The 22,284-nt window shown below is 44.4% G+C and overlaps 1 pseudogene; it reads right to left on the bottom strand.

The window, feature by feature from the left end:
* Positions 1-1,489: 1,489 nt before the first annotated feature.
* LOC116705061 (E3 ubiquitin-protein ligase TRIM21-like) lies at positions 1,490-21,828 on the bottom strand (annotated as a pseudogene).
* Positions 21,829-22,284: the final 456 nt, after the last annotated feature.

Here is a 22,284-nt window from a genome sequence, read left to right as displayed (position 1 = left end):
GAGACATTATGGGATGGAATAGGCCTCACTCTTAAATGAAGCTTCATGACACAATCAAATATTCAGCTATATGTTTTCTGTGGCTGCTCATCAAATACTAATAAATGTGGATGTTTTGCATCATTTGTTTGCAAATGAACTCAAACTTCATCTTGACATATTTGGTGTCTTTAGAAACTGATTTCTTCTGGAAGTTATAATAAATGTCTGTGGGTTTAACGGAGGTTTAAATAGATATCGTCTACATAACGTGTGTCATGATGCATCAAATTAATGTGTTGATGATGTCATCAGATACATATAATACAACCTGGTAACTATGAAGTGTAAATCAATCAACACAGGAAATAGAAATAAATCAATAAATGAAATAAGTGAGAGGAGAATGCTATTCATAATACTATCTACGACTCCCCCCCCCCACTCGACAGCACACTGGCTGAGACCCCCCCCCCCAAATAGGGCCCAGAAGGTGATTGCTGCCTGTGGCTATCAGACTATATAACTCCTCCTCCAGCATTACACACTTAGAGAGTCACAACTGGACTAATAACACACACGTCTACATCTGAATCTCAATATTCTTGGACAGTTATGTGCAATAATTACTCAGTTCCATGTGCAATATCTATTTATTCACTGATGCCACTCATGTTCACGCTGTACTTTATGTTCCTACTGTACTCTATATTTACACTATACTTCAATAGCATTTAGCAACAGAATCTTTCAACCATGGCCGTATCTACCATTAAAGGACACGGAGGTCCAGATCTCCTCTGTATCACCCTCACCCCCCCCCCCCCCAAAAAGAGATGAAACTGCCTAAATAATGGCTAATAATACTGTACAACACTAAGCTACGACTTGTTCCTCTGTCTGATCATCTTGTGTGTGTGTGGGGGGGGGGGGGGGGGGGGGACTGAGTAGGCGGTGAAGTGGATGTTGCCGTGGTAACTATCCAGTATATGACCATCATCATTGTTTTGGGTATAGTGTCAACAAGCTTTTCTTTCTAGTGACTACAGCAGGTACTTAACAGACAAATTAGTGTATATAACTAGTAGAAATGTACTTTTCAATGCTATTAATCTCCAGACATCTGACAAAAAGCTCCCTCGCTGTCGCGCTGCATATAAACAGTGCAGTGGCCGTTGATGCCATCCAATATTAATGTAATGTTAGCTAGTTTCACTTGGATGAATGCTAACGTTACCTTATATGGTGTGCTAGCTGGTTAACTGTATGATTAATGTTGTTATCTTAACATTATGAGAGAACAGTAACCTTTAATGTAACCATACGCTGTTACTATATAAATAGATCAACTGAGTTGTGTTTAATGTCTTCACTGAGACAATCTGAAATGAAGAGACTACTTCAGACAACGCTTTCCCTTGGGAAGGGAGAGATGGACAAGATCATGATGAGACCCAAAGACAAAGGAAGGCACTGTATTCTCACAAAGTATAAAGTATTCTGGTTCTGATTAGTTTACTCTGACAGGAGAGATGATCAGAGGGGCAGAGTTTTTACCACCTTCATTATTACCAGTATGGAAGTATGGGAAGAGTTTCTCAGTGAAGGAGCAGCCAGTAAAGGAGTAGATAAGAGCTGCAGCATCTACGTCATGAAAGGAGACCAGACCCTCCTCATAGTCCACAAACACCCCCACCTTCTGAGGAGGAGACTTCAGAGAGAGAAGGACTGGAGGGTCAGCAAGAGCTTCGTACTCATTTCCATATCTCAACCATATCGTCCAGTAACCATCCTCAGTGTGATGTCTCCCTTCCTGTTGATCGACTCTCTGGCCACTCCTAGAGTCAATTTAGTCTTTCTTTTCATCCTGAAGAGAAACTCTGTTGTCCTAAAACACTAGTACGATTAGAAAACCTGTTTTACTGAGGCGTCGTATCGCTCTCGATTAGTTGAGGGCCAACTCAGTAACCCCCCCCCCCGTCCCTACTATGCCCACTTCTGCCGTATAATAACCCCCGTTACTATCAGCGGGGGGGAGGTGGTTAGGCCTATATTAAAAGGAGTTACTTTGAAACTTCCCTGATTGTATAAATGCTAGATTTTGGATCCACACACATTGATTTGCTAATTTAACACTTTTTAAAATCAATTAGTAATTATTATTTTTAGTAATAATTAGTTTTATTTCTTTATATTACAGACAAACACACACCCTTGCTAAATTTAAAGGGCCCCCGCCCGGATCAGGAAAACCGGATGCGAGGCAAGAGGTCTTTTCAGATTTTACCCCCAGACGTCCCCCACTAACGGGCTCTTGTCCCCCTAACCCTAACCCTGTATATTTGAAGCACTGCCCGAGGGGATCTTTACAACCAATGATTTTTCTTTAGTACTCACGGTCAGTAACCGGTCCTCCCAGGGTCCCCGGAGGTCCCCTCCTTCTCAAGGACCCCGCTAGCCTTCGTTGGTCTCCGGTCCGAGAGAGGCTAAGTGCTCGGTTGCTCTGACCGGCAGAGCGGATGGGAAATGCCCCCCCACTAGGAGATAACAGAAGGTCTGACTGTCAATGTCGATCCCCGCCGGGCTGCAACTCGCCCAGGTGGTTAAAGAGGAGTCTTAACTACCCTCACGGGGGGAAACTTCTGCCCTCGGAAAGCTGAGGGGTGAGAGAGAGAAATTAAATGACTAAAATCAAGGAATACAAGTCTTTTGGTCTCCTAGCTCACAACAAGCTCAGGTAGTTTTATTATTCAGTGAATAATCAAAAAAATAATAATAAATAATAATAAATAATAATAATCTTTTCCCCTTCTGCCCTAAAAGCAGAGAGTATCAAAAGCAGAGAATAGAAAAAAAAACAATAAGTGGGTATGCGCTGAAGAGAGAGTCCACATCAACTCATATTTATAGTCAAAGTCAAGGCAAGTCAGTTGGATTGGTCGTCGTGGTTACCCTCTGTGGTCTGTCCCATAAAATCCACTGAAGAGGATTTCTGAAGTGTTCTCCAGCTGTTTGCTGTTCAAATCCCAATCTTTTATTGGAGGTCCTGTGGTCCGGTGCTGTTCTGGGTCCAGTCCGTTGCCTTCTGAGATCCGCCGAGGAATAACGCTGTTCGCTCTTTGTCTTCCTTTTTTACATCTTTCTTGGAACACACACATCTCTAACTTTCCTCACATACACACACATTTTCAGATACACACATCTCTGCTCTGCACACACATTTCCCTTCCTGCTCTGGGCGTGTCCTAACACCTCACTCTCACTTCCCTTATTCTCTACACACACATTTCATCACATGCTTATTCATAATCACATTTAAAATCATAACCTGCTTCATTCTGTCTTCTGGTTATAATCATATTTTACTTGATTACATTATAATTGTTACACCAAATACATCACATTCTTTACTTCTACTTAACCAGTTCCATAATCATCTGAAAAGTCCCTAATTATTTCTATTGGTTACTATAAAGGTTATACTCATTTGTGTTATTTAGTTGGAAAATACCTCGCAGTTACAAGACTCAATAGTCACTGTCTGCACATCTGTCCCTTGAGTTGTAGAGGACAGAGCGGGACAGCTCACATGAGGCTCGTTGGAGACGAGCTGCTCCTCGCCTGTAAAGGGGACGAGAGCCGGGGACGGGGACAGAATCCGCTCCCAAGTCGGAAAGTTTCCAGATGTTCCGCAGCCTCCAGGCAGGACAGGTTATGGAAGACCAGGATGCTACAATAGCGGCCTTCAGCTCTTCTGCATTGTTCGGTCTCTATGGGGTTCAGGTCAGGAGAGTTTGTGGGCCAATCAAGCACAGTAATCCCATGGTCATTGAACCAGGTTTTGGTACTTTGGCCGTGTGGGCAGGTGCCAAGTCCTGCTGAAAAATGAAGTCAGCATCTCCATAAAGCTTGTCTGCTGAAGGAAGCATAAAGTACTCTGAAATGTCCTGGTAGACGGCTGCGCTGACTCTGGACTTAATAAAGCCCAGTAGACCAGCACCAGCAGAGGACATGGCTCCCCAAACCAACACAGACTGTGGAAACTTCACACTGGACTTCAAGTATCTTGGATTGTGGGCCTCTCCACTGAGAAATAGACCAGGTCTTGTTTTCTTTAGCCCAGGTAAGACGCTTCTGACGTTTGTTGTCCAGGAGCGGCTTGACAAGAGGAATACGACATTTGAAGCCCATGTCCAGGACCCGTCTGTGTGTGGTGGCTCTTGATGCAGTAACTCCAGCCTCAGGCCACTCCTTGTGAACCCCCCCCCACACACAAACACACACACACACACACACACACATTTGAATGGCCTTTTCCTGACAATCCTCTCCAGGGTACGGTCATCCCTGCTGCTTGTGCACCTTTTTCTTCCACACTTTTCCCTTCCATTTAACTTTCTATTAATGTGCCTTAATACGGCACTTTGAGAACATCCAACTTCCTTTGCAGTTACCTGTTGAGGCTTTCCCTCCTGGAGGGGGGGGGGGGGGTCAATGATGGTTTTCTGCACAACTGTCAGGTCAGCAGTCTTCCCCAGGATTGTGAATTCCACTCAACCAGACTGAGAGACCAATTAAAGGCTCAGGAACCCTTTGCAGGTGTTTTGGATTAATTAGATGATTAGAGTGAATACTTTGAGCCAACAATACTGAACTTTGCACCATATGCTAATTTTCTGAGATTTTGAATTTGGGTGGTCATAAGCTGTCCGCCATAATCCTTAAAATGATATCAAATAAAGGCTTGAAATATCTCACTTTGCATGTAATGAGTCTTGATAATATATAGTTTCACCTTTTAAGTTTAATTACTGAAATGAATGAATTTGAAAATGAAAATAATTTTTTGAGTTGCACCTGTACATGAACAACAGGACGACCCCTTCAAAGGAGGGAGCGTAATATGTAGTCGTAGCCAGGACAACATCCATGCTGTTCAGAAGATAGAGTTACTGCTGGTCAGCCTTCAATGTGGAGAGAAGATCAGAATATAAACAACACAGCTATCAGGGCATGAGGAGGAGTAAACAGCTTGGCTCTGGAACATGTTCACAAACGAGGCCGTGTGAATGCGCTGGTGTTTTTTAAGGCTATCACCCGAGAAAAGGTTTTCCCACATTGTTCACACCAGTACGGCTTCTCTCCAGTGTGAATGCGCTGGTGTTTTTTAAGGCTACCACCCACAGAAAAGGTTTTCCCACATTGTTCACACCAGTAAGGCTTCTCTCCAGTGTGAATGCGCTGGTGTTTTTTAAGGCTACCACTCTGAGAAAAGGTTTTCCCACATTGATCACAGCTGTACGGCTTCTCTCCGGTGTGAATGCGTTGATGGCTTTTTAAGATACTCTGCTGTGTGAAAGCTGCCCCACATTGATCACAGCTGTACGGCTTCTCTCCAGTGTGAACTCTCTGATGAATCTTTAAATGTTCTGATGTTGTGAAGGTTTTGTCACAGTGCTGACAGCGGTGATGTTTGACTCCTCTTCCTCTCCGTTTCTAGACAGAAAAACAGAGAGTGAGTTAGTGAGGTGCCGCTGTAGAGATCTATCTTAAACTAGAAACTATGTCCACATGTAGAGCATGTCTGTGGAACAGAGTTTGATAGATGCATTACCTTTCTTAATTATCTGCCAACATCCCCATTATGGAGTTGCATTTTAGGAAATGTAACATCCAGTGTTTGTTAGTTTCTGATAAAGTACTTTTGATCAATTCATGTGTGGCCTCCCTTTTTATTGCCAGCCTTTAGCCAGGCGGTAACACATGGGGGGTCTACCATTTAAGTAATTTGGAACCATTGTCCCTGATAGACATTAGCAATGAGGGGCACCAGGATATAGTATCCATGAAGGGTTCAAATCAACATCCCCATTATGGAGTTGCATTATGGGAAATGTTACATTCAGTGTTTGTTGTTTGTGATAAATAAACTACTTCTGATCAATTCATGTGTGGCCTCCCTTTTTATTGCCAGCCTTTAGCCAGGCGGTAACACATGGTGGATCATCCAGGATTTTTAGTGCCGGGAAAGTTGCAAATGTAACATTTTCCCACAGATTTTTATACTGCACTTGTATCTGTAGGGGTTATCATGTTGTCTCTATGTTGCTGGACTAGGTCTACTGCAGTAAAGTAATTTGGAACCATTGTCCCTGGTAGACATTAGCAATGAGGGGCACCAGTTGACCTTTTGTTTTAGCTTGTTGTTGTTGCTAAATCAAACTTGTATCTCCAGCAGTATTGGGCAGTGACGATACTAGTTTAACTACTTCTCAGTAGCGTGTCTGGTTTCTGAATCAAACAGCTTTTCAGAGGTTTACCTCTTTTATTGAGCAAGTAACGTGGTATTGTCCACACAAGCTACATTTCCTAAAGCATTTCTGAAGCGCAGCAGAGCTTTCTGCTGTGCTCTGAAATAAAACTGCTGAGGATCACTGATGCCACCGACAAACACCGGAGCATATGTCGTGATCATGGAGGTTTAAAAAATAGCTTTGATGTATGTAAAGGTTCTGAGTCATCCAGGATATAGTATCCAAAAAGGGTTCAAATCAAAAGCAACTGGACTTGGTTAAAGTTTGTTGAACACATTTCGTCTAGCACAAAAAAACAAGATCAAAAGAATTGTTGTTGAGTTGTTTGTTTGTTCCTAAAAAGGATTTTGGGGGTGTACTGGGCCACGCCCATTTAAACCAATCAGTACACCATTATATGTGTGGCCTTAGGAGTGGCTCTAGATCAAACACTTCCAATATGGTAAAGATCGCATGGGCAGTCAGAATATATATATATATATATATATATATATATATATATATATAGATATACCTTTGTACAGATTTGGTCCCGAGTCTCAGAGCGGGATGAAAAAAAAGCGGGTCTCTATTTACAAAAAAAATCATATTTTGTAATTTACACATTTGAGAACCAAAGAAAATTAATTCAGTAACGTTTTGTAACAGCAACCTCAAGATGCTATATGCCAAGTTTCAGGCAGATCGGTCAGTGAACGTAGGACGAGTTTTGAAAAGTAGGTTTTGCATATCCACGCATCCCTTAAATAAAACTTCATCACTTGACATTGGCATGTATATATTGAATCTGTTAAATTAAACTGGTAGAAATGTACATTACGATGCACTTGAATGCACCTCATATGAAAGGCCCTGAGGAGATTATCCACTCTGATTCCCCCCGGCCTTTATTCGCCCGTGTTGCCCCCCCGACCACTATCAGAGGGCGGAGTTTAATGACTACCGGGTTTTCTTTGAGGAATTACGGTATAATATATAAATCCTAAAAGACATTTGTGAAACCCACTTTGTGCATTCATTAATATTGAGATTTGATTTCTGGGAGTCTTCAGTCTGGAGTAACCTCTTTCCTTCACTCACCTCCTCCTTCTTCCTCTTGCTCCCTCGCTCCTCTGAGTCTCCCGAGGCCTCCCTGACACCTTTCCTCTTGCCCTCCTCCTCCTCCTCCTCCTCCTCCTCCTCCTCCTCGTGTTTCTGCATGTACTCTGTGATAAGGTCCAGGTCCAGGTGGTCTTGTGGCTCCCATGTGTTCTCCTCACTGGAAAGGTGAGTGCAGACAGAAGAACATCTCCTCACACTTTGTTTTTAGACAATCCATTCTCACTCTAATTCATCATTCCTATTAGTCCTTTTTTCTATTTCTAAGGTTTTTTGTGGGTCTGCAACTAAGAGTCTAAATACCAAACCTTCAACTTTGAGGGCGTGATACAATGCTGACATTTATTTGCAATATGTAAATATATTAAATATATCAGGACCAAGAACACCAAGTATTATTATTATAGACTCATACTTACTCTGAGAACCCCTTCCATTTCAGCAGAAACTCTACTCTTCCCTTCACCACTCTGCGGTCCAAAACCTTCTCCACCACATACTCCTCCTCTTCCTCCTTCACTGTTGCAGGGCTGCTCCTCCTCCTCCTCCTTTACTGCTGCTGCAGGCTGCTCCTCCTCCCTCCTCTCCTTACTGCTACGGTGGCCAGCTTGCCGTCTGCTGAGGACTCCTTTGTAGACCCAAGGGGGAAACCATGCAGAGATAATGATACAAGGGTTAGAAGAACTAATGGGAGGTGTGAGTGAATTCTAGCTGACCATGTTTTACTAGATTCAGATCTTCTGTTTGAATGGAGAGAATATGCGAGGGCTGATGAGGGGACCGGTCCATAGGACTTCAGAGTGTCAGGTATCTCTGTGTAATATTAGAAACACTAAAGCAGAAAACCCAGACGTTAGAAATGTAGCGGAGCTTCATTCTTTCTGAGAGTCTCCTCTGATATTCGGCTCGTTGGAGATGAGCCAGGTCTGCGTAGGCTGGCAGTAGCTCATTCCGTAGGAGTTGGGTTGGGAACCGGAGGGTCACTGGTTCAGGTCCCAGTGTGGACCAAAAAAAGTAGCGAGTGTGGATTGGTTGCTGGAGAGATGCCACTTCACCTCCTGGCAATGACAGGTGCAATTGAGCAAGGCACCATACCCCCCTCCCCCCCAACCCCTGAAGGCGCTGGTTCAGCTGGCAGCCCACTCACTCTGACATGCATGTATGATCCTGAGCATGTGTGTGTGTGTAGTTCAGGACTGTGTGTGATTACTAACAAAGTGTGGACATAGAGTGTAAATTGTAATTTCATCAATAACAGATTAAAATTGAATTAAAAATTTGCCGATAAAAGGCCGTTGCGTGCTGGGTAGACTTGCTCTGACGTCGTGCCACGTAGGCAACGACAATCTGACGAGAGCGAGGCGGTCAGTCTTTTCACCGACTGTAGGACCCGGCGGACCGGAGGTTGACTCGGGATGGCGACATGAGAAGTCGTACTAGCGAAAATAATGTGGGAATTACTGCACACATTATTAATGTAACTACATTACGTTGCCTAAAGAAGTTCATATTTGTATTTGAAGAAGCAGAGGTCTGAAACTACGAGAGGTGGAGCTATCGGTTTCTAGCTGTAAGCTAAAGCTAACGTTAGCACATGCTAGCGATGGGCACTTGGAGAAGATGAACTCCCGCGACTGGAAGATATGGAGGTTGTAATTAATAAAGACAAACGGAACATGTACATGGTGAAGACTGCAGTTCCTCTCCTGCTACACCTGTGAAAACACCACCCTAAGAAGACAAGAGGTCACGGAGAAAACACGTCCCCGCCAAACCGACAGAACCGTCGCTCTCTGAGCTGCAGAACACAATTATTACAGCTGTCATTGAGAAGAATAAAAGAGAAAGAGCAGACCAACCAATGTCCACTACAACACAGTTCAAAGGGACGGTCTTAAAAAAGGAACTGGACTTCTGCCCTAAAGAAGTTCTGGACCTGGGAAGACAGAACGGGGTCTTAAAGAAACCTGCGAGCAGCTTCAGAAAAACGTTACTGACGTGGAACTGGAAATCAACGAGGTCGACCGCTACAGCCGACGCCATGACCTCCGTCTGCACGCCGTTCCTGAAGAAGTGGAGGACATTCAAACAAGAGTCGGAGACGTCTGTGGAGCAGCGGTACCGGACACCGAGGACGGGCCGTTACTAAAGTATAACGAGTTCCTCTCCACACTCCAGTTATTAGTCCCGCCCAGAGAATATGCAGTAGTACATATCATATAATATAGATATGTACGGCAGCTTCTTAGAGGGTCAGTAATGTAGTGGTATATTCCTCTTAGAGGGTCAGTAATGTAGTGGTATATTCCTTCTTAGAGGGCAGTAATGTAGTGGTATATTCCTTCTTAGAGGGTCAGTAATGTAGTGGTATATTCCTTCTTAGAGGGTCAGTAATGTAGTGGTATATTCCTTCTTAGAGGGGCAGTAATGTAGTGGTATATTCCTTCTTAGAGGGTCAGTAATGTAGTGGTATATTCCTTCTTAGAGGGGCAGTAATGTAGTGGTATATTCCTTCTTAGAGGGGCAGTAATGTAGTGGTATATTCCTTCTTAGAGGGTCAGTAATGTAGTGGTATATTCCTTCTTAGAGGGGCAGTAGTGTAGTGGTATATTCCTTCTTAGAGGGTCAGTAATGTAGTGGTATATTCCTTCTTAGAGGGGCAGTAATGTAGTGGTATATTCCTTCTTAGAGGGTCAGTAATGTAGTGGTATATTCCTTCTTAGAGGGGCAGTAATGTAGTGGTATATTCCTTCTTAGAGGGTCAGTAATAGTGGTGGGCGATACTGCAAAATTTGGTATCGATCCGATACCAAATACATATAGGGTCCGTATTGCCGATACCAATACGATACTTTTTACTTAAAAAAATACTTTTGTGTAGGGGAGAGCATTTCATTATTTCTGAGGTGAATGAATGATCAATTCTTTAGGCAATATTTTTTTATTAATGTATTGAAGTACATTTATTATTAGTCATTAGGCACTGTAGAATGAATACAAACCAAATTTTACTGCCTTTAAAAAAAATACATAAATAAATAAAGAATAACAAAAATCACACTAACTAATGCACAATATGACATGACCAACATAATATTAGCCTACTCTTACAAGCTACCTGGGTATTCTCTGCCTGTCTGAAATGACTCTCCCACCGAACTCTGTCTCTGTGCCGGGGGTCTGGAAGTGGATTGATTCCCTCCTCATTTCTTCTTTTTTGTTTGTTTTGTAGATCAGCATTTTCCTTGTCATGTGTTTTAAGTGTCTGTATAGGTTTGTAGTGTTGCCACATATCGAATTCTCTTTTTACACGTATCACAAGTTGCAGTATTATCATTTAGTGCCGTAAAATAGCTCCACACACACTTCTCTTCCTCTCGGCCATCCTGATCTCTCATTCATTGTGCTTTCAGTCCCGCTGCTCCTCTGCGCTTGCGCGTGTGTCAGTGAGTCACGGACGACACAACAACGAATCACAGCAGAGGAGCAGGGAGGGGGGGGGGAGGAGCATGTGGCCAAGATGTGAAAGCGGCGTTTGCTCAGGAAGGTGGAAGACACAAGCAAAGTATAGTGAACGTAGAGGAGAGATATCTAAATTAAAATATCGATTCAATTACAGTTGTATCGATCAAATACCAATACCAGCGTTGGCATCGATACTATCGATATTTAGATCGATCCGCCCACCCCTAGTCAGTAATGTAGTGGTATATTCTTTCTTAGAGGGGCAGTAGTTATAGTATATATCTAGTAGTTACGTATATTCCTCTGGGGCATTGACATTACCAAAAATAAATGTTCAAATAAACCATCAGGAGTTGTGTACAGGAGGTAACTCCGCCCTATGTACCGGTGATACATCTGACTTTATTCACACTACACTTTAATTAATTTATTTTATTGTTTTTTACTGGTATTGACTTTTGAATGTTTACATACTGGCTCTGTAACTGTTCTTTGTTAATGAAAAGAAAAACATCATTGTGTGTTGGTAGCCACATTAGTGTGAGAAGACAAACAAAATAAAAATACCTGCAAACTAAATGTTGAAAAGGCTTTTGGTAGATGTCCCTCTCTCCTTGGAGAATAAGACAGAGGATCAATGCCAGGAAACCCCCGTCCTGGATGGACCTCAGCTAGCTCCGTGTTGCTGTAGCTTAGCTAGCTCCGTGTTGATGTAGCTTAGCTAGCTCCGTGTTGCTGTATTAGCTAGCTCCGTGTTGCTGTAGCTTAGCTAGCTCCGTGTTGCTGTAGCTTAGCTAGCTCCGTGTTGTTGTAGCTCAGCTAGCTCCATGTTTTGTGGGCTAACGTTAGCTTCATGTAATGTAGAATAAGCTGTAGGTTAGCTCTCTAAACTTTCCAGTAGCTAGCCTAAGACGTGGGAACGTGATGAATATGTTATTAGAGCTGAAAGGAAGAGAGCGACTTGCTGAAGTTCAGTGTCCACCCTGCTGTTGAACGGGTAAATATGACCACTGGAACGGTACTCACCACCGGAGACTCTGCGGTGCGTTCAGGTACACAATCAGACGCAGGACAGCAAAACGTTACAGTTGTGTTCCTATTGTGAGTCCAAAGCGAGCAAACTCTGTACGGACGATTTATATCTCCATAGCAACAACAACACCCGTCCAGCATGAGAAGAGAAGTGTGCTCCACGTGTGTTTACGTTTCCTCCAGACGGCGATGGCATGTCCCGCCCTATCCTGCCTTACTACTCCGCTCTGATTGGCTTACCATTGCATTCTTTCCGCAACCTTAACCAATCACACTCACCCTCATAGGCCTTAAGTAACCAATCCGACCAACGAAGGCACGTGTACTAGCCAATCAGAGGCAGAGTACAGCGGGCTAGAACGTCTCCATCCTAGGAAACACACACCACACACACACACACACACCACACACACACACACACACACACACACACACACACACACACACACGTTTAAAACCGACATTCCAACATTACTATTGTTCCATAGTGTAGCCAGGTTGTGATCAGCCTCCAACATACCTGCAAAAACATAGCAGCTCCAGGTGGATCACTACTTAAATCCTTTCAGCGATGTCCTGGTTCAGGGATAAGAGAAGATAGATATCAGATGCACTGACACTCAGTAACTAATTAGTCTTTGGGCTGGAGATGATTATTGACTTCACGCAGAGAAATGACAACACAACCGCCTGGAACTCTTTTATTTAATTATTATTATTTCTAATGTCCAACCATGACTGTAACACTCCCGTCTACTAACCCAACATGTCGTGTAATAACAACATAAACTCCAGGTCTAAGTGTTGCTGCAGCAGTAGTCCCTTCAGTGTAGTGGTCCACATGTACCGGGTGGAAACAGGTTCTGTTAAATTCCTGCATGAATGGGACCAGCGCCGTCTGCTGGCGTCACCTTCACATCGCTGCAGGGCTGAAAGTTATGATTCTGATATGAATATATATAATATGCTGGTAACTGTATTGAATGCGATGTTTCTTCTATGTGTAAAATGTGATGTTAAATGAAGATGTCCAGTGTTGATGTAGGAGCTGTATTCTGGTGGTGAAGATATTTGATAAACTGGATTTCTACTCTAGGAATGCCTTTTAGGAGTTGAGGATTTTATTTCATTTATTTTACATTTTACTGTGAAATAGAAAAAGCTTTATAAACCATTCTTGTTCTACTTCTGTTAAAAATAACGATTCCACTCTACGATCCCAGTTAAGTAGTTTAATAAAAAACCAGGTCCTGATAACTGCTGTGGGCTGCTGGTGTCTCTGTCCAAGATGTCAACGTGCTGTCCTGGTCCGGTCTGGTGTCCCTAGATGCAGACGCAGTTTCACACACACACAACACAGCGAGGCTGTCCCGTAGAGCAGGCACGGCATCATGGGTGGGCCTGACGGGCCTAGGCCCACCAACTTTTCAACAGGCCCACCCACAAATTTTCATTAAAAAAAATGTATGTTTTAATTATAAAGAATAATTAAAAAATGGCAAATTATCTCATAATTTGTGCTAAAATAGTCTAAATCTTTTTTTTAAGTTATTTTTTCTGGGTTTTTTCCCTTTATTAGATAGGCAGACAGAGAGATGTGTGAAAGGGGGAGAGAGAGGGGGGGTTGACATGCAGCAAAGGGGCCACAGGCTGGATTTGAACCCGGGCCCGCTGTGTCGAGGAGCAAACCTCTGTACATGGGCACTCGCTCTACCAACTGAGCTATCTGGGTGCCCAAATAGTCTAAATCTTAAATGGTTTTTAACTTAATTTAAAAAAGTTGTTTGTCTGTTAAGTGACGGTGATCTGCGCAACATTTCCAACGCGCTATTAGACTGCCAGCTTAGTGAACTCAACACTAGATTCCACAGGGACACCTCTGGCCTCATGGCATCTGCAGCGGTCCTGATGTCTCCTAGCCTTCAGACTAAGGACACCATCAGCAGTCCTGATGTCTCCTAGCCTTCAGACTAATGACATATGCAATGAGGACGTTTTCCCAAATATCCATGCTTTCCTAAAAGCTCTGATAACGCTGCCGATGACATCCTGTACAGTTGAACGCGTCTTTTCCAGCGTCAACCGGATTAAAACACCGAACAGGAGCACCATGCTTATAAGCCTTATGTCTCTGTGTCTGTTGACATATGAAAGAGAGCTTACAGTAACTCTTAACTTCGATGATATCATCGAAATTTTACAGAGCAAACCCCGCCAACTACTGCTGTAATTTGTGTCAGTGTGTGTGTGTGTGTGCGAGGCGACCTAAAAACATGCGATGAATCCGTAGGCTACATGTTTAAAGTTAGTAACATAGCAGAGAGAAAAAGAGGAAATTAGTCGTTCAGTGTTCGCTTCTTCTAGGCCTTTTTCAGCGAGTTTAATTGTGTACCACGAGGGGATAAGAGCATGTGAAGGCTACTCTGTCTGTATTGAGATATATTAAAATAATCGATCCATAACCCGTTACAAATCTACAGGCGCATTTCTATTTCTATATCAGCTTGTTACTGTTCTTTTTCCCTCCTGGGTTCCCCTTGTTATCAGCGCTGTGTCAGTTGTTAATGTGATTTATTTCCTTGTGTTAAATATGTTTATAACATGAATCACACTACAGTAACAGTTTGTCTCTTAAGGAAATAACTTGAGTCTTGTTTTACACGACAGACGACGTCAATGAACCAGTTCTGTGCCCGAGTGTTGAATGAAACTGTCGGCCCGTGTTGTTGATCTGTAGTGTTGAAAACATAAAAACAATTTAACAGAATTGTGAAATATTAGGCCTCCTGTTATACGAGCAGAACTAAACTATGTTCTGGGTAAATATTAAATGCCTGACCACTGTTCCAGTCTATAGAGCTTTGCGTAATAGCGCAGCCAGGTATGGTGCGTAATGGAGATTCCAACGCGCTCCTCTCTGGGCAGAACCAAGGAGAGCGGTCCGATAGGTCGTCCTATACACCAAAACGTTTGTACAATGTTTTTTACAACATATTTAAGAGCATCAAGCTACTGGAATCTCATTATAGTAGCACACATATAATATAACAGTATATTAGTCATTTGTATTAGGTTAAACAGTGATTTGAAATCATGTTTTAATTTGAGGCCCACCCACAATTGGTCTGGCCCATCCAAAACTGGAATCCTGGCGCCGTGCCTGGTGTGCAGTGACGTGCGAGACCTTACTTCATTAACCATTCTTCCACTTTAAAGTTTGATTCCATGCTGGGAGAGTTAACTAAAACATACCGACTGACTGGGACCTGTTCCTGTATCGAGGAGATGAACTTCTCCTTTCGGCATACAGTGACATCGCCTGAATATCTGTTTACACAACTGTTTCCCTGTAATTCCGCAGTCCTTCCACCTAATACCTCGGCCGCACGTAGCGTTACGTGTTGACAGTTGAATGCAAAAAATAGTAAACTAAACACTGCTTCTTCTCATTAGAACATATGCCGAATTATTAACTGGTCTTTATTATTTAAGAAAATGTATTCAATCCACTTCTTTGGCATTTGTGCTTCAACATTTCAGATGAAATCCTCTTTAATCGTGACATATTGTAATGGAGTTTGGCGTGACGTGTTCTCCAGACCAGAGAACAGCAGGTATCGGCTGTAGGGAGTCCTGCATGAAGCCTAGCTCACAATAACAGTATTCTGGCGCCATGTTAGGTACATGTTATTAACGTGGTGGTGGTAAGTGTGTCAGTAATTATCTTGAAACAAGCTGCGGGTTGCTGCAGCACGACTAGCTAGCTGCAGGTCCCCGGTAATCCCGGGGCTGAAGACTGGGAGCTACATTACCTCCGGGGGGAAATACGGCGGCGGAGTTTTGTTGTTCCTGTTCTTCTTATTCCGCCTTTTCCTGCCTCGTTTGCCTCTTTTCGTTCGCGACTTTTTGGCCGTTTTCTTGCCGTTGTTGGCGGAGCCGGAGCCCGGTCCGTGTCTGCTGGGTCCGGGCGACCCTGCCCCCCCCTCGGAGAGACCCCCCATGGCTGAGCGCGGGGTGAAGACGGGTCAGCGTCCCGGTGATGAACCCCCGGGGACCAGCGGTAATAAAGGTCTCCTCTCTGACATCACATGTCCGAGGACACACGGCCGGCCTGGGGGACCTGCCGCGGAGGATGCTCTCTCCTCAGCACCAGCACCCCGGATACGGCGCTCCGATAGGCAGCTTCCGGCTCCTTCACAATAAAACTCAAAATCACATTCATCTTCTCAGTTATAGTGTTGTTATTATTAACCATTATGTCTAAAAGCCTTAAATAATCAACTTTATAATAAGTGCAACAGCAGGTTCTCGAAATAGGAAACTAACTGCCTACCTTAATATCTATCCATCTATCTATCTATCTATGTATCTATCTATCTATCTATCTATCTATCTCTCTCTCTCTCTCTATCTATCTATCTATCTATCTATCTACCTATCTGTCTATCTATCTATCTATCTGTCTGTCTGTCTGTCTGTCTGTCTGTCTTTCTGTCTGTCTGTCTGTCTGTCTGTCTGTCTGTCTGTCTATCTATCTATCTATCTATCTGTCTATCTATGTTATGGGTCCGCTGTCTTCTGTGTTGTTTTTCCCTGTTTGTCTGTCTGTGTGTTCATCGGCCGCCGGAGGGCGCTCTTACCGGATTCCATTAGAGGCGTGTCTACTCTTCCCCTCCTCCATCTGACTACACAGCTGAGCTTCATAATCATTATCACCTCATCCATTAGAGGCGTGTCTACTCTTCCCCTCCTCCATCTGACTATACAGCTGAGCTTCATCATCATTATCACCTCATCCATACTTAAACCTGGGCCGACCACCTCTTCGGCGCCAGTTCGTTACCTACATTCCGTGGTAACTGGTCTAGTACTAGCTTGTTGGTATTCTGTTGCCTTGCATATGTACTTAACTTGTGTTTCTGCCACAGCGTTCGTGTTCCGTCTTGTCAGATGTCTTGGATCTCCTTCATCTCCCACATCACCTCCCGTGTCTGGATTGTTTGTGTGTTTTTTGTGTGCTGGTTGTTCTGTTCCGTCAGAATTAAACCTATTTACTGTGTACGTTACTCCCTCTTGTGGTCGTTCTGTGTCCGGGTCCTGCACCACACCTAACAGAACGAACTGGCCATCAAGAATAAATATCCCCTGCCGCTTATCAACTCGACCTTCGAACCCCTTCAACACGCCTCTTTGTTCACCAAGCTAGACCTTCGCAACGCTTACCATCTCGTACGGATCCGTGCTGGTGATGAGTGGAAAACGGCATTCAACACTCCGTTGGGCCACTACGAGTACATGGTGATGCCGTTTGGACTGACAAATGCCCCTGCGGTTTTTCAGGCACTTGTGAATGACGTGTTGAGGGATTTTTTAAACCGGTTCGTAGTGGTGTATCTTGATGACATTTTGATTTTTTCCTCCTCTCTGTCAGAGCATGTCTCCCATGTCCAACAGGTACTGCAGCGTCTGTTGGAGAACAAGCTTTATGTTAAAGCAGAGAAGTGCTCGTTCCACCAGCAATCGGTCCCATTCCTGGGATTTATCGTCGAGGGAGGACAGGTGGCGGCAGACCCGGAGAAAACCAAGGCAGTCACCAGCTGGCCTACGCCTACGTCTCGTAAGCATTTACAATGGTTTCTGGGGTTTGCTAATTTTATCGAAGGTTCATTCGGGATTTTAGTCAGGTGGTGGCTCCCCTCACTAAACTCACTTCTCCCAAGTACCTTTCCACTGGTCTCCTGCTGCAGACCTAGCCATGTCTACATTAAAACACCTGTTCACCTCACCTCCTGTGCTTAAGCACCCAGCTCTGCCCTCAGTTTGTGGGGAGGTGGACGCTTCTTCCTCTGGAGTAGGGGCCGGTGCTGTCCCAACGCTCCACTTCGGACAAGAAGCGTTCACCCCTGCGCATTCATTCCCAAAACTGTCACCCGGCCGAACAGAACTACGACGTGGAAACCGGGATTTGCTAGCTGTCAAGCTAGCACTGGACGAATGGCGCACTGGCTAGAGGGAGCTGAACATCCGTTCGTGGTCTGGACGGACCACAAAAATCTGGCCTCATTCAGTCCACTAAAAGACTTAACTCCGTCAAGCCAGGTGGGCCCTCTTCTTTGGCAGATTTTACTTTTCCCTCACCTACTCCTGGCTCTAGGAACGTAAAACCTATGCCTCTCACGGGTGTTTGACTGCACCGAGGATCGTCGGCGCCTGAGTCGGTGCTCCCATCCTCCTGTTGGTAGCCGCAGTCAGTTGGGAGGATCGAGTCTCTGGTCAGGGCTGCTCTGCCACGGATCCTGGTCCTGGTGACGGCCCTCCTGACAGAACTCTTTGTTCCTCAACCTGTGCGAGCTCAGGTACTTCAGTGGGTCCACACCTAGCGCTTTGCCTGCCACCCTGGAATACGTCGCACGCTACCCTGTTGCGGCGCCACTTCTGCGGCGCCGGGTGTGGACTGAGGCGCGTGAGGCCTTCTGCGAACTACGGAGCGACTAAGGCTGTATCGGACAGGAATAGGGCTCCAGCTCCCCAGTACCAACCAGGCCAGAGGTCGGTTGTCTTCCCGAACATCCCTCTTCGACTGGTCGCGGAAACTCTCTCCTCGGTTCCTGGTCCTTTTGTCGTCGAGTCCGTCATCGGCCCCACGGCCATTAGACTGAAGCTGCCTGCGGCTATGAGGGTTACCCTACTTTCCATGTCTCCCAGGTGAAGCCGGTGACCCCCAGTGCCGGTGTCCCCCGGCTGATCCTCCTCCGCCGATCAGGTTAATTGATGACCATCCTGCTTATACTGTCCGCCGCCTGCTGGACGTCCGGCGGCGTGGACGCGGCCTTCAATACCTGGTTGACTGGGAGGGCTACGGCCCTGAGGAGAGGTCTTGGATCCCCAGGAGGTTCATTCTGACCCTTCCTTGGTGTCGGACTTCCACCCGACCCATCCTGGAAGCTTGGGCCGCCAGGTGGCGTCCCTTGAGGGGGCTCTGTTATGGGTCCGCTGTCTTCTGTGTTGTTTTTTCCTGTTGTCTGTCTGTGTGGTTCACGGCCGCCGGAGGGCGCTCTTACCGGATTCCATTAGAGGCGTGTCTACTCTTCCCCTCATCCATCTGACTACACAGCTGAGCTTCATAATCATTATCACCTCATCCATTAGAGGCGTGTCTACTCTTCCCCTCCTCCATCTGACTACACAGCTGAGCTTCATCTCATTATCACCTCATCCTTACTTAACCTGGCTGGGCCGACCACCTCTTCGGCGCCAGTTCGTTACCTACATTCCGTGGTAACTGTCTAGTACTAGCTTGTTGGTATTCTGTTGCCTTGCATATGTACTTAACTTTGTGTTCTGCCACAGCGTTCGTGTTCCGTCTTTCAGATTGTCTTGGGATCTCCTTCTCTCCCACATCACCTCCCGTGTCTGGATTGTTTGTGTGTTTTTTGTTGCTGGTTGTTCTGTTTCCGTCAGAATTAAACCTATTTACTGTGTACGTTACTCCTCTTGTGGTCGTTCTGTGTCCGGTCCTGCACCACACCTAACCTATCTGTCTATCTGTCTATCTATCTATCTATCTATCTATCTATCTATCTATCTATCTATCCATCTATCTATCCATCTATCTATCCATCTATCTATCTATCTCTCTATCTATCTATCTATCTATCTATCTATCTATCAGCCTGTTGTGGTAGAAAAGACCAACCCAGCAGTTTAAAGTGATATCAGAGAAACTGATTTAGGAAACACCATTATCATTCTTGGTCTCAACAAACAGACTTTATTTCTGACATTATGACACAATAATTTCCTTTTTCATTCCTGTCTCATTATTGAGGAACATAAAAATAAAAACACCAGACAACCAATTACATCATATGTCTCTGAATTGCAATTTAAATTTAATTAGTTATTTACAATGAGAAAAGTATTTGTGTTTTTTTTTCTTCCATTTGTGGATATCTGCTATTGTTTTTATTCATAATTCATCATCACATTAATTAATACATCATGACACACGTTATGTAGACGATATCTATTTAAACCTCTGTTAACCCACAGACATTTATTATAACTTCAGAAGAAATCAGTTTCTAAAGACACCAAATGGTCAAGATGAAGTTTGATTCAATTGTCAAGAGTTGCTGCACATTTAACATATATGATAAATGGAATAAAGTGTAAATCAGTCACCACAGGAAACAGATTCTGTAGAAAATAAGATGTAAAATATATGAATGTACATTTGTTCCCTTGATTGAAAATGAATCAATACCTGAAATGATCAGTGATTAGTTTACTCTGACAGGAGAGATGATCAGAGGGGCAGAGTTTTTACCACCTCATTCAGACAGGATTGAAGTATGGGAAAAGTTTCTCAGTGAAGGAGCAGCCAGTAAGGAGTAGATAGAGCTGCAGCATCTACGTCATAAAAGGAGACCAGACCCTCCTCATAGTCCACAAACACCCCCACCTTCTGAGAGGAGACTTCAGAGAGAGAAGACTGAGGGTCACAAGAGCTTTGTACTCATTTCCATTTCTCAACCACATCGTCCAGTAACCATCCTGAGGGCTCGCTGTGATGTCTCCCTTCCTGTTGATCGACTCTCTGGCCACTCCTAAACTCCATTAGTCTTTCCTTTAACTTGAACCTCAAAGTAATATCTGCCTGAAGAGAAACTCTGTTTTCCTAAAACACTAGCACAATAAGAAAATCTCTCTGGGTTGTCTGGGAGATTCTTCCTCACATCACCATGATTAACTTGTTTCCCATCATCAGACAGGATGAGCCAGGGATATGCTGTATCAGGATCAAGAGTCACATCCACTGCATACTGCTGGACCCTCTTCAGCTCGGCTTCAAGCAGCTTCTTCATCTCTTTACTGAGTGTCTCCTCCAGCTGAACCACAGCTTTCACCACAGTCCCCTCATATGATGATGGACGGACGCTGACGTCTGTCCAGTCCTTGGTGGGTGGAGGTTGTTGGATGTTTAGGGACTGGACACCCTGGAGAAGATGGAGGTGGTCTTCAGAGCGTAACATCTGCTCCACCTCAGTGCTTCTCTTCATCAGCTCAGAGATTTCCTGTTCCAGCTCTGTGATGAAAGCTTCGGCCTGTTTTCTGTTGTTTTCTGCTTCTCTTTGATGGTGTTTGATGAGCTCATTCAGGCCTCCTCTCAACAGACTCCTTCAGAGAAGTGAAGACCTGAACACCTTCTGCTATCTCTCTGTCTGCATCTTCCTCACTGAGCTCCACTGAGTGTTTGATCTCCTGAATCTTCAGTCGTCTCTTCTGGATCATCTGCTGAATTTCAGCCTCTGTCTTCCCCAGCTCTGCCTTCTTTCCTTCATATTCTTCTTTCAGAGGAACAACATCATGTGTCTTGTGGTCTAAACAGTGCAGAGCATGCAGACACATGTCTTCGGTCTTTACAGAACAGCTCCAGAGGTTTATCGTGCTTCCTACACATCCTGCCTTCCAGGTTCTCCACAGGGTCGATCAGCTGATGTCTTTTCAGACCTGACGTGGTCAGATGAGCTCCAGGTGAGTCTCACAGTAGGAGACCAGACACACCAGGCAGGACTTCAGGGCCTTCAGTTTGTTTCCAGTGCAGACGTCACAGGGAACTTCTCCTGGTTTGGACACTTGTTGCTCTGAGCTGCTGCTGCTGGCTTTCTGTTGAGCTGACTGTCTGAACTGAGCGACCATCTCAGAGAACAAATTGTTGATGTCCAGCTCAGGTCTTGTGTTGAAAACCTTTTTACATATTGGACACAGGTACTGGTCTTCAGTATTCCAGTGTTCAGTGATGCAGTTCTTGCAGAAGTTGTGACCACATGGTGTGGAGACAGGATCAGTGAAGACATCCAGACAGATGGAGCACAGAAACTGATCTTCAGACTGCAGATAGATTGCAGCAGCCATATCTACACACAGTGGGAATCAAAAGAAAAACATATTCAATATTTATGACAGGAATGCCAAGATGTCAAAAAACAAACATGTCCAACAATGTTAACTTAGCGTTAAAACTGTCATAATTTACCAAATGAGACTTAAAGATATAGTGCGTAGTTTCCCCATGAGGAATTCTAAGTAATGACAACAATTCAGCTCGTAATGTCGCCGGTTGACACCGTGCTGAGAAACAGAGAGAGTTTTGTAGATCTGAGGGTCTTAAAGTGCCCATATTATGAAAAAATCAAATACAATTTCTGGGATATGTGTTATTTTGTGTCTCTGGTGCTTCCACACACATAAAGACTTAAAAAAAAAACTATCCATGGTGTTTTGAGTGAGATCCGGTTTCTGAATGTCCTCTGTCTTCAGTCTCCAGGTGAGCTGTTCAGAATCAGCAGTGCCCTACGCCTCGGCCCAAACACTGGTGTTGAGAGATGTCTCT

Source organism: Etheostoma spectabile, chromosome 2, assembly GCF_008692095.1.
Source record: "Etheostoma spectabile isolate EspeVRDwgs_2016 chromosome 2, UIUC_Espe_1.0, whole genome shotgun sequence".
NCBI lineage: Eukaryota > Metazoa > Chordata > Actinopteri > Perciformes > Percidae > Etheostoma > Etheostoma spectabile.
This window is presented reverse-complemented; position numbering and strand designations above follow the sequence as displayed.